The sequence below is a fragment of the Myotis nattereri genome, assembly GCF_964212035.1.
Source record: "Myotis nattereri genome assembly, chromosome: X".
Taxonomy (NCBI): domain Eukaryota; kingdom Metazoa; phylum Chordata; class Mammalia; order Chiroptera; family Vespertilionidae; genus Myotis; species Myotis nattereri.
This window is the reverse complement of record NC_138078.1, coordinates 32,783,513-32,795,544: the sequence shown is the minus strand read 5'-3', so window position 1 is coordinate 32,795,544 and position 12,032 is coordinate 32,783,513. Positions and strand designations below refer to the sequence as shown.

General features: G+C 38.4%; 1 protein-coding gene across 1 annotated transcript in view; it reads right to left on the bottom strand.

Annotated features, from left to right (window-relative positions):
* CHM (CHM Rab escort protein) overlaps positions 1 to 12,032 on the bottom strand; it is a 283,722-nt gene that overhangs the window by 75,652 nt on the left and 196,038 nt on the right. The gene's annotated exons all lie outside the window — the stretch shown is intronic.

The window sequence follows — 12,032 nt, the reverse complement described above, 5'->3', positions numbered from 1 at the left end:
AAATAGCATGAAAAGTGGCTCTGGGTCAGTAGTACCCCCGGAGTCTTGGTGGAAGCAATATTATCTCAACCCAGGCCAAGTGAGATTGCCACAAATTGAGTCCCCTTACAATGAGTTTATAATCTAAAATTATACAACAGATGAAGAAACATATCTTATCCTGAGTGAGAATTAACAGACATGACAAACAGGAGGATTAGACTCTCGACAACTGTATTCAGATCATAGAACTATCAGACAGAGACTATGAGTATCCTTAAAAGGGATGAGTTAAAAACCTAAGAGTAATGGAAAGAATGTTGTGGTAGGCTGAATAATGCCATCACCAATGATGTTCACATTCTAATCTCTGAAACCTGTGGATATGTTCCTTTACAAAGCAAGAGAAACCAAATTAAGTATCTTGAGAAGGAAATTAACCTGATTATCCCAGCAGATGCAATGTAGAAAATTAACTTTCTAGAGAAAGGGAAATTAACTCGATTATCCCAGTGGAAGCAATGTCATTAGAAAGATACTTAAAAAGGAAGCAGGGTGCTCAAAGTCAGAGAAGCCCTAAAGATGGAAGCAGAGATTAAACTGATACCATTGCTGGAAGGGGATAACAAGGCAAGGAATGCAGGGAGCCTTTAAGAGCTAGAAAAGGCAAGAACCAGATTCTCCCTTAAAGCCCCAAGAGGAATGCAGCCCTACCTACCCAATTTAGACCTCTGACCCTAGAACTATAACAAATTCATTTTGTTTTAAGCTACTAAGTTTGTGGAAATTTGTTACGTGAGCAATAGCACACTAATAAAAGATGCATAAGTATACGGACATGATCATGACAGCAGTGGAATTGCAGACCAGTGGAGAAAAGAATGGACTACTGGAAAACTGGTTTTGAGACAATATAGAGAAAATAATTATATCCCTGTTTTACACCATATTCAGAATCAAATCCAGGTAGATGACAGGCATAAATATAAAAAGGGGAAACTTCTAGAAAAAAATATAGGCAGATATATTTTGGGGCTCAACAAAAATATTTCTTTAAAAAGATACAAAAATAAAAATCATTAAAAAAAATAGAAAAAAAAATGGCCCAGATTCCACAATGGCAGCAGAGTAAGTGACAGCTACAGTGACATGCTCCTAGGCCCAAACTAGAATTACAACTAAAATACAGAAAAACCATCCTGAATGATCAACTGATTACTAGCTGGAGAGAACCACTATAACCAAGGACAGAAAGTAGAGACCACATAGAGACTGGTAGGAAGTGCGGAGGTGCAGAAGGCTGGCCGGGCTCTCACAGGCAGCAGCTTAAGTTCCAGAGGGATATCTCAGCTGTGGGGGTTTCCACTAAGAATTCTTGGGTCTAAACCCCAAGGTGGGCTCCAAGCCCAGAGCATCAGAACTGAGAAAGTTGCCTACAGAACATCTGGCTGTGAAAAGCAGCAGGGGTGCTGTGTGCCAGGGAGAGATGACTCGAAATGCAGGCAGTCTCTTAAAAGGCCAATGCACAAAATTTTGTGTGCAGCCACTCACCTTGGGCTTTGGAAGGGCAGAGTGGACTGGAGCAGTGTGAGCAGAAGCCAGGGTTGGGGCTGCTAGGGTTAAACTTGGAAGGCAGATACCCTGGTTTCCTGTGCTGAGTCATTCCCTCAAACATTAGAAAAAAATATTTCTCCAGTGGACCTTTATCCAGGTAGCTTTTGCCTGGTGGTGGTGGTGGTGGGGGGGGGGGGGCGAGGGGCACAATTGCCCAACCCTATTGGAAAAACGCTTGCCCCACTCTGTGGCATTTCAAAGGCCCCTTAAAAGACTGAGGATAACAATCAGCCTGCAGGGAGAAGCTACTGCTCCATCCTGTTGGAAAAACCTCTCCTTCTAGCCTATGGTCCATAGCCAGAGGCTATTCAAGACTGAACAACAATCAGACTGCAGGTACAGATGGATCTCTGGAGGCTATGAGTCTCTGGCTGGGGCTACAAAGAGAAGACCTTGGTGAACATCTTGGTTCTTTCCAAAGGAACTCAGCCCCAGCAGAAGGAGCTACAAGATGTGGATTGTTGATACCTTCAAACAGGGTACTCAGAGCCAGTTATAAACAGCATCTGATGTTGTCCTAGACTAGAAATTGGGAGTCGTAGATTTACCTAATACATAACGCAAAAACCCAAACAGGCAGCCAAAATAGGGAGACAAAAAAACAAGCTCCAAATGAAAGAACAAGAGAATTCTCCAGAAGAGATAAATGAAATAAAGATAAGAAATTTATCAAACATAGAGTTCAGAATAATGATGGCAAGGATGCCCAACAGCATGAGAAAAGATATAGTAACTATGAATAATTATATAGCACTAATGAAGAACACAGTGGAAGTAATACACCACAGATTAGGGGAAACTGAGGATCAGATCAGTGAATTAGAAGACAGGGTAGAAAAAAATCACTCAATCAGAGAACCAAAAAGAAAAACAATTAAAAAACAGGAGGACAGCTTAAGGGAGCTGTGAGATAACATGAAATGTAACAATATCCTCAGAATAGGTGCCAGAAGGGTAAGAAAATGAGCAAGTGATAGAGAATGTGTTTGAAAAAAATAATGCCAGAAAACTTCCCTGACATGGTAAAGGAAAAAGTCACACAAGTTCAGGAGGCACAGAGTCCCAAGCAAGAAGAACCCAAACAGGCCCACGCCCAAACACATCATAATTAAAATGCCAAAAACTAAAGACAAAGAGAGAATCTTAAAGGAAACAAGAGAAAAGCAACCTGTTACCTAGAAAGGAGCTCCCATAAGGCTGTCAGATGATTTCTCATCAGGAACTCAACAGGCCAGAAGGGAATGGCATGAAGTATTCAAGGTAATGAAAAGCAAGGATCTGAAACCAAGATTACTTTATCCAAGAAAGCCATCATTCAAAATAGATGGTGAAATAAAAAGCTTGCCAGACAAAAAAAAAAAAAAAAGGTTAAATAAGTTTATTGCCACCAAACCAGCACTGCAAGCAATGCTAAAGGAACTGCTGTAATAATAAGAAGAAATAGAGAGAAATATAGGCATAAAGAATTAAAATAGCAATAAATAAGTACCTGTAAATAATAATATTAAATGTAAACAGATTAAATGCTTCAATCAAAGACATGGAGTGGATGAATGAATATGAAAACATGACCCAAATATATGCTGTCTAAAGAGACCCACCTCAAAACAAAAGACTCACACAGGATGAGAGTGAAGGGATGGGAAAAAAAAAATCCATGCAAATGGAAACAAACAAAAACCTGGCATAGCAATACTCATATCTGACAAAATAGACTCAAAATGAAGGCCAATACAGGAGACAATAAAGGTCACTACAACATACTAAAGGGATCTATCCAACAAGAGGATATAACCCTGGTAAACATATATGCACCAAATATAGGAGCACCTAAATACATAAAACAACAACAACAAAAAAACAAACAAAACAAAAAAAAACTTCTGGAGGACTTTAAGGGAGAAATCAACAGCAGTACAGTCATAGTATGGGACTTCAACAACCCAGTGACTTCATTGGATAGACCTTCCAAATAAAAAATCAACAAGGAAATAGTGACTGTAAATGACACAATGGATCAGATGGATTTAATTGACATTTATAGAACATTTCACCTCAAAACTGCAAAATATACTTTCTTCTCAAGTTCACATGGGTCATTCTCAAAGATAGACCACATGCTAGAACACAAAACAAGTCTCTACATGTTCAAGAAGATTAAAATCATATGAAGTATCTACTCAGATTACAATGGAATGAAATTAGAAATTGACTATAATAAAAACACTCATTTACACCATGGAATGCTATGCAGCAGTAAAAAAGAAGGATCTCTTACCCTTTGTGACAGCATGGAGGGACCTGTAGAGTGTTATGCTAAGTGTAATAAGCCAGTGAGAGAAAGACAAGTATCACATGATCTCACTCATATGTGGAATCTAATGAACAAAATAAACTGATGAACAAAAGAGATACAAAGACATAGAAGCATAGAACAGACTGTCAAATCTCAGAGGGAAGGCAGGGGTGGGTGGATGAGTGGGAAGAGATCAACCAAAGAACTTGTATGCATATATGCATAACCCATGGACACAGACAATAGTGTAGTGAAGAACTGGGGTGGGGAGTGGGTGAAGGCTACAAGGGGTTAATGGGGGAAAAAGGGGGACATGTAATATTATCAACAATAAAGATTATAAAAAGGAAAATAGTAAAATAAAATATCAAAAGGTAATAAATAAATAAATAAATAAATAAATAGGTACTTTTTCGGGAAAATTTTTGAGAAAATGGAATACTGTGAATTTATAAATATCTGGACAACAAAGAAAGTGAAAAGAAAAGCCACAGGCTAGGAATGATATATACAAATATCTTAAAAATAGTTTTTTAAAATATCAGTTTGAATAACAATTTGGAATTATCAAGTAAAGTAAAGATGTACACATCTACAGTGCAGCAATTCTACTGATAGGGATAACTATTACAAAACCTATTATACATATACTAGAGGCTTGGTGCATGAAATCTGTGCACTCAGGCATCTCTAAGTTCAGCCTGCGCCCTCTCACAGTCTGGGAGCCCTCGGGGGATGTCCAACTGACAGCAGCAGTTGGACATCCTTAGTGCTGCCACTGAGACAGGAGAGGCTCCCACCACTGCCGTTGCACTCACCAGACATGAGCCCAGCTTCTGGCTGAGCAGTGCTACCCCTGTGGAATCAGGCCAAAACTGGTTCTGTGACAGCCCCTGAGGGGTCCCAGATTGCAAGAGGGTGCAGGCCAGGATCAGGGACCCCATCGGTGGATGATTGAGGCTGGGGAGAGGTGTGGGAGGTTGGCCAACCAGGGAGGGACCGCAGGAGGGCTCCAGGGCATGTCCAGCCCGTCTTGCTCAGTACTGATCTGCCGGATCCCAGCAGCAAGCTAACCTACCAGTTGGAGCGCCTGCCCCCTGGTGGTCAGTGCACACCATAGCAACTGGTCGACTGTCTGCCCCCTGGTGGTCAGTGCATGTCATAGTGAGCAGTTGAGTAACCTTAGCATATCATTAGCATATTATGCTTTGATTGGTTGAATGGTTGACCAGTCGACCGAACACTTAGCATATTAGGCTTTTATTATATAGGATACCAGAAATTGGTATAAAAATATTTGTTGCTACATTTCTTTAAGACAGCATAGCATAATTTTTATGAGGAAAGATTCTGGCTGCTTGAGTTCATGTCCTAGGTGTTCTATCTACTGGCTGTTTCACCTTTAACAAGGTACTTAGCTCTCTGTAGCCCATTTTCTCATCTGTAAGATGAGAATGATAGCATTTATCTCATAGAAGATTCTTCTGGGGATTAAGTGAGTTAATATTTATAAAGAAGATAAACAGTGCCTGGCACAAAATAAGAATTACATAAGCATCTGTTAACAAATATCCATCAATAGGAAAGTGGACAAAATAAAATGTGCTATGTTCATATGTGTAATAAAGAATTTAACCTGGTCCACAAAGAGGTCTTGCATTAGTCCTCAGCTTCTGGAAAGTTAACTCTAAGTCCTAGAAATGCCAAGTCTGAAAGGAGTGCCTTGGGTCATCAGACAGTCTAATAAAATGACCACACTAGACAGTTTTAGGATGGGGTCTAGCCATTCCAGAAAAACTAGCAGTGTGATTTAGGTTGGAGGCTTTGGGTCATGTGGTATCATCAGTCAATTTCCAGTGAAGATGGAGACTGAGATCAACCCCATGGGCCATCAGTCATGCCTGAGTGATGGAATTCAAATAAAAACTCTGAACACTGAAGTTCAGGCAAACGTCCCTGGTTGGCCATGCTCTGTGCATACTATTACGCATCAATACCAGAAGGGTAACACTGTCCTGAATACCAGGGGAGAGAAAAAGTGGAATCTCCACTTCTAGAACACCCCTATACTCCATCCAATGCACTTGTTCCCTTGACTGTTTTCAATCAATACCCATTCCCTGTAATAAAGCATAACTGTAAGTGTAACAGCCTTCACTGAGTCCTTGTTCTTCTAATGAGCTACTGAACCTGAGAGGGTTTTGGGGAATTCCCCACACTTGCAGTTGCTGTCAGAAGTGAGGGCAGATTTCTTGCAACTACACCCCATAACTGTACAGTTGATTTAACCTCTCACATTGTACAATGGAATACTGTAAGCAATTTAAATGAATGAATTACAGCCCAATCTATCAACATGAATAATTGGCAAAATCACAAAAAATTGAATGACAGAGCAAGCTGGAGAAGAATATGTCCAGGGTAGCAATTTTCAACCTTTTTCATTTCATGGCACATATAAACTAATTACTGAAATTTCGTGACACACCAAGAAATATATTTTTTGCCAATCTGACCAAAATAGGTAAAATTTTGATTCATTCACACTGGATGACTATTGTTGTATTGGCTGTTGTCATTTTTTTGTTTGACAATCTAAGGCAAAAGAGGACACTGCCCTTGATTAAATAGTCAGGTTATGGCATGTTTGAAAAATTCTTGAGTGCCGTCAGAGGAATGGCAGCATGAGAGAGCCCCTTGGCCTCTCCCCATGAAACGTAAACTAGTAACCAACTAGAATTCAACAAAGAAATCCCTGCTCAATACAGAAGCATGCCTAAGAAACCCACACACTGAACACATCTAAAGGCGGGCAACTGAGAATATAGGGGGAGATGTGAAGGAAGGAAAGTGTAGACAGCACAAAGACACAGCCCTGCAGCCCAGAGCTCAAGGCTAAGCCTGGAGAGGGGAGGAAGCCAGTGGCAGCAGGTGCTTCACTCCACTGGGAGGAACAGAGAGCTGCAGGGGACAGTCCAGCAGGGCGAGCAGAGTGAATGGTGACTGAGCCAGCAGACACCTGACACAGCATGAGGTTCTGCCTTGCAGTATTCTGCTGTTAGGCCTGGTGGTGGTGTTTTAGACAAAGAAATGGAACCAAAGAGCCCTGCTGGCACGTGGATTCCCAAATCTCTCCTTGCATTGCCCCTGGAGTCGGGCTGAGGAATATATTACCTGTAAACCAAGAGTTATTGCAGTAGAACTGCTGTTTCCTTCTGTGACTGATCCTCAGTTGGAGTGCTTGGAAGGGGACCCCATGGAGGTCAGGGATCACCATTACAATGAGGGCAAGATAAACCCCAAGGAGCTCAGCTGTACTGTCTTACAAAAGCCATGGAGGTCAAGACTGGGATAGCCCCAGATGTAAAAAAAAAAAAAAAAAGCTTGTTATTTAGCACCATCTACTGGAAAATAGTAGAAAGACCTCTTCAGAGGAAGCTGCTGCTGTCATCAATATGGATGGATATAAATACATAGGCAAAGAACATTAACTATCATGAATAACCATGATAACGAGGATGATCAGAAAGAAAATGAAAAATATCCTGAAAGCAGTCTGGGACACATGGAAATATATGATGTAAATAACAGAGATTCAAGGTTTCAGTTCTGAAAATACTCAATGTGATGTGAGAAAATGCAGACAGGCAATTCATTGCACTCAGAAAACAAATCAATGAACAAAATGAGTACTATACTAAAGAGATTGAAACTTTTAAAAAGAACCAAACAGAAATCCTGGAAATGAAGCATGCAATTAAGAAGATTATGAGTGAACTACTGAGCATAGAAAACAGAGCCAACCAGATGGAGGAAATAATTAGTGATATCAAAGATAGGAATCTAGAAATGATGCAGAGGGAAAAAGAGACCTGAACATAAAGAAAAATGAAAGAACTCTACAAGAACTATCTGACCCCATCAGAAAAAGCAATAATAGAATAATAGGCATTCTGGAGGAGGAAGAGAGAGAGCAAGGAACAGAGAGTCTACTCAAACAAATAAGGGTTAAGAATTTCCCAAACCTATGGAAAGAACTAGATCCTCAAATCCAAGAAGCAAACAGAACACCTAGTTACCTCTATCCAAAGAGGCCCTCTAAAAGGCACTTTGTATAAAAATTGTCAAAATTTAATGGCAAAGAAAAAATTTTCAAAGCAGCCTGGGAAAAGAAGGAAATGACCTACAAAGAAAAACCCATCAGAATTTCGTCTGACTTCTCACCAAAAATTCTACAAGCCAGAAGAGAGTGGAACCAAATATTCAAACATCTGAAAGAGAGAAATTACCAGCCATGAATAATATAATCACCAAAATCATCCTTCAAATATGAAGGAAAAATAAACATTTCCCCCGACATGCAAAAGCTGTGAGGTATTTTATCAACAGAAAACCTCCATTGCAAGAAATACTCAAGGGAGTTATTTAACCCAAAACAGAGAACATAAGGTCACAACACTAAGAGTAAGATCACCAGAAAACTTACAGCCTGAACAGGGATAATCTGTGACAACAAAAACATAAAAGGTGAGGGGGTAAAGTTCTGAACTGGCCAAGGAGAATGAAGATCAGATGCACTCAAAAGAAAAACAAACTACGGTATATATGCAAGTTTATTTTTTATAAACCTAATGGTAACCATACACAAAAACTGACAAACCAGGAAACATAGCTTTAAAAAAGAGGAAACAGAGGATAGAAGTATACAATATCAAAAAATAAGAACAACATACAGATACACAAAGGAAAATAACCAATGCAGATACAGAGCTACCAGTAAACAAAGATACAACAGCTTTAGGAAATTCTCATACATCAATAATTACCCTAAATGTAAATGGTCTGAATTCACCAATAAAGAGGCACAGAGTAGAAAGAGTAGATCAACAAAACTAACCCAACCATATGCTGCCTACAAGAAACACATCTAAGCTGCAAAGACAAAGGTACATTCAAAGTAAAAGGGTAGAAAGTGATTCTCCAAGCAAATAAAACCCACAAAAAAGATTTCAAGATAACAATGATAACATGAGACAAAGATGGATACTTTATAATGACACAGGGGGCACTACATCAAGAAAACATAACAATTCTTAATATATATGCACCTAACCAGGGAGCACTGAAATATATAAAACCACTAATCAGAAATTGAAGGAAGAAACAGAGCAAAACATAATCATAGTTGGGGACCTTAATATTCCAATGACAGCTCCAGACAGATAAACCAAAATTCCTTTTGCAATTGCAACCAAAAGAATAAAATACCTAGGAATAAACTTACTAAAGAACACAAAAGACCTATAAACTGAAAACTACAAAACATTATTAAAAGAGATTGAAAAAGACACAACAAAATGGAAAAATATTCTGTGTTCATGGATTGGAAGAATCAACATAGTTAAAGTGGCCATATTACCCAAAGCAATATATAGATTTAACGCAATCCCTATAAAAATCCCAATCTCATTTTAATTTTTTTTATTTTTTATTTTTTTAATATATTTTATTGATTTTTTACAGAGAGGAAGGGAGAGGGATAGAGAGTCAGAAACATCGATGCGAGAGAAACATCGATCAGCTGCCTCCTGCACATATCCTATTGGGGATGTGCCCGCAACCCAGGTACATGCCCTTGACCGGAATCGAACCTGGGACCTTTCAGTCTGCAGGCCGATGCTCTATCCACTGGGCCAAACCGGTTTTGGCCCAATCTCATTTTTAAAATAAACAGAACAAGAAATCATCAGATTTGAATGGAACCAAAAAAGAATCTGTATAGCAAAACAATCCTAAGAAAAAAATAACAAAGCTGGAAGGAATCACACTACCTGACTTCAAATTAAACTATAGAACTACGGTAATCAAACAGCATGGTACTGGCAGAGAAACAAGACACAAAGATCCATGGAACAAAATAAAAAGCCCAGCTATAAAACCACATGTATATGGACAGATAATTTCAACAAAGGAGCCAGAAACACACCATGGAGTAAAGATAGTCTCTTCAGTAACAGGTGCTGGGAAAACTTGAAAGTCACATGCAAATGAATGAAACTGGATTACAGTTTGTCCCATGTACAAAAATTAATTCAAAATGGATCAAAGACCTAAATATATGACCCAAAATAATAAGTTACATAGAAGAAAATATAGGTACCAAACTTACGGATCTTGGTAAAAGATAACATTTTATGAACTTGACCTCAAAGGCAGGGGAAGTAAAGGCAAAAGTAAATGAATGGGACTATATCAAACTAAAAAGCTTCTGCATTGCAAAAGAAACTGACAACAAAACAAAGAAGCAGACAACCAGATGGGAGATGATATTTGTAAACAGTAGCTCCTACAAAGGTTTAATTTCCAAAGATATAAATATCAACACTAAACAAACACCACCAATCAATCAAAAAGTGGGCAGCACCTGAAAATACACCTCACCCAACAAGACACACAAGCAGCCAATAGATATATGAAAAGACATTCAACCTCACTGGCTATTACGGAAATGCAAATCAAAACTACAATGAGATACCACCTAACACCTGTTAGAATGGCCATTATCTACAAGATAAGCAATAACAAGTGTTGGAGAGGTTGTTTAAAAGAGGGAACTCTCATTCACTGTTGGTGGGAATGTAGACTGGTACAACCACTATGAAAGCAATCTGATGAAGCCTCAAAAGATTGAGAATAGAGCTACCACAGGATCCAGCAATCCCTCACTTTGGTATATACATGAAGAATTCAAAATCATGTATTTGTAAAGATATATGCAACACTATGTTCATTGCAACCAAGACAATTATTCATGGTGGCCAAGACATGGAAGCAACCAAAGTGTCCTGCAATAAAGAACTAGATAAAGAAGATGTGGTACATATACACACTGGAATACTACTCAGCCATAAGAAAGGATAAAATAGCGCCATTTGCAATAACATGGATGCACCTTGAGAACTATTATGCTAAATGCAATAATTCAGTCAGAAAAAGCTAAGAACCATATGATTTCACTCATATGTGGGATATAAAACTGAAACTCATGAATACAAACAGCAGTGTGATGGTTGCCAGAGGGAAGGGGGTGGGGGGGGGAAGGGGGTCCTAATATATTGTGATAGGAGAGGATCTGACGTTGGGTGGTGGGCACAGGGTGCAATATACAGATCTTATAACATAGAAACCCACACCTGAAACCTATATGATCATGTCTACCAATGTCAGTCCAATAAATTTAAAAATAAATTAAATAACTTTCTGAAAGAAAAATTTTAAAAAAAACCTGTAAGATTAAGAAAAATAAAATAAAATTTGTGCAGCACAGATGTTGAAAAATCACTGTCCTAGAGTAATATAATTTATTAAAAAGTTTCAAAATTGTATATGCAAAATGTTACATATCATTTATATGTAAATATATATGTAGTAAAAGTATACAAACACTGAGCGGAATTATAAACACTAAATTTAGTATAGTAGTTATCATTGGAAAGGGAGAGAGTGAAGTTACACTGAAGGTTTTAACTGCTCAGTTTTTTGGAACAGACTTACGAATTACAGAGGGAATGGAGTGGGAAGAGATTAACAAAGGAACATATATGCACATATGCATATATACATAACCTATGGACACAGATAATAGTGTGGTGAAGGCCTGGGGGTTGCGGGTACAGGGTGTAGGGTTTCAATGGGGAAAAAAGGAGACATCTGTAATACTTTCATCAATGAAGTTAAGCTTAAATATATATAGGGAGAGAGAGAACGCAAATATGGAAAAATGAAATGTTAAGGTCTGACAAAACTGTGATTGGCTACATGATAGTCTTTGTTACTCTCTGTAGTTTCTCATATATCATCAAAATATTTCATAATCAGATTAAATAAAAATATAAATTTACAGTAGAAAAACTGGCATTCTTTAATCATGGCACAATATTCCTACTGTCTGTCTAAATTCTATCATTTTAGTGGAATGGTTAAGTTAGGGTAGATGAGGTTAGGTAATAATTTCTTCTAGTATAGAACAAAAAGGAAATTTAGAGTTTTTCCATTTAGAAATTTAGAATATTACAAGAAATGGCACATTAGAACATGAAAGGTAAATTTCATGTGCTTGAAAACTGCAAATTTTACCCAGGAC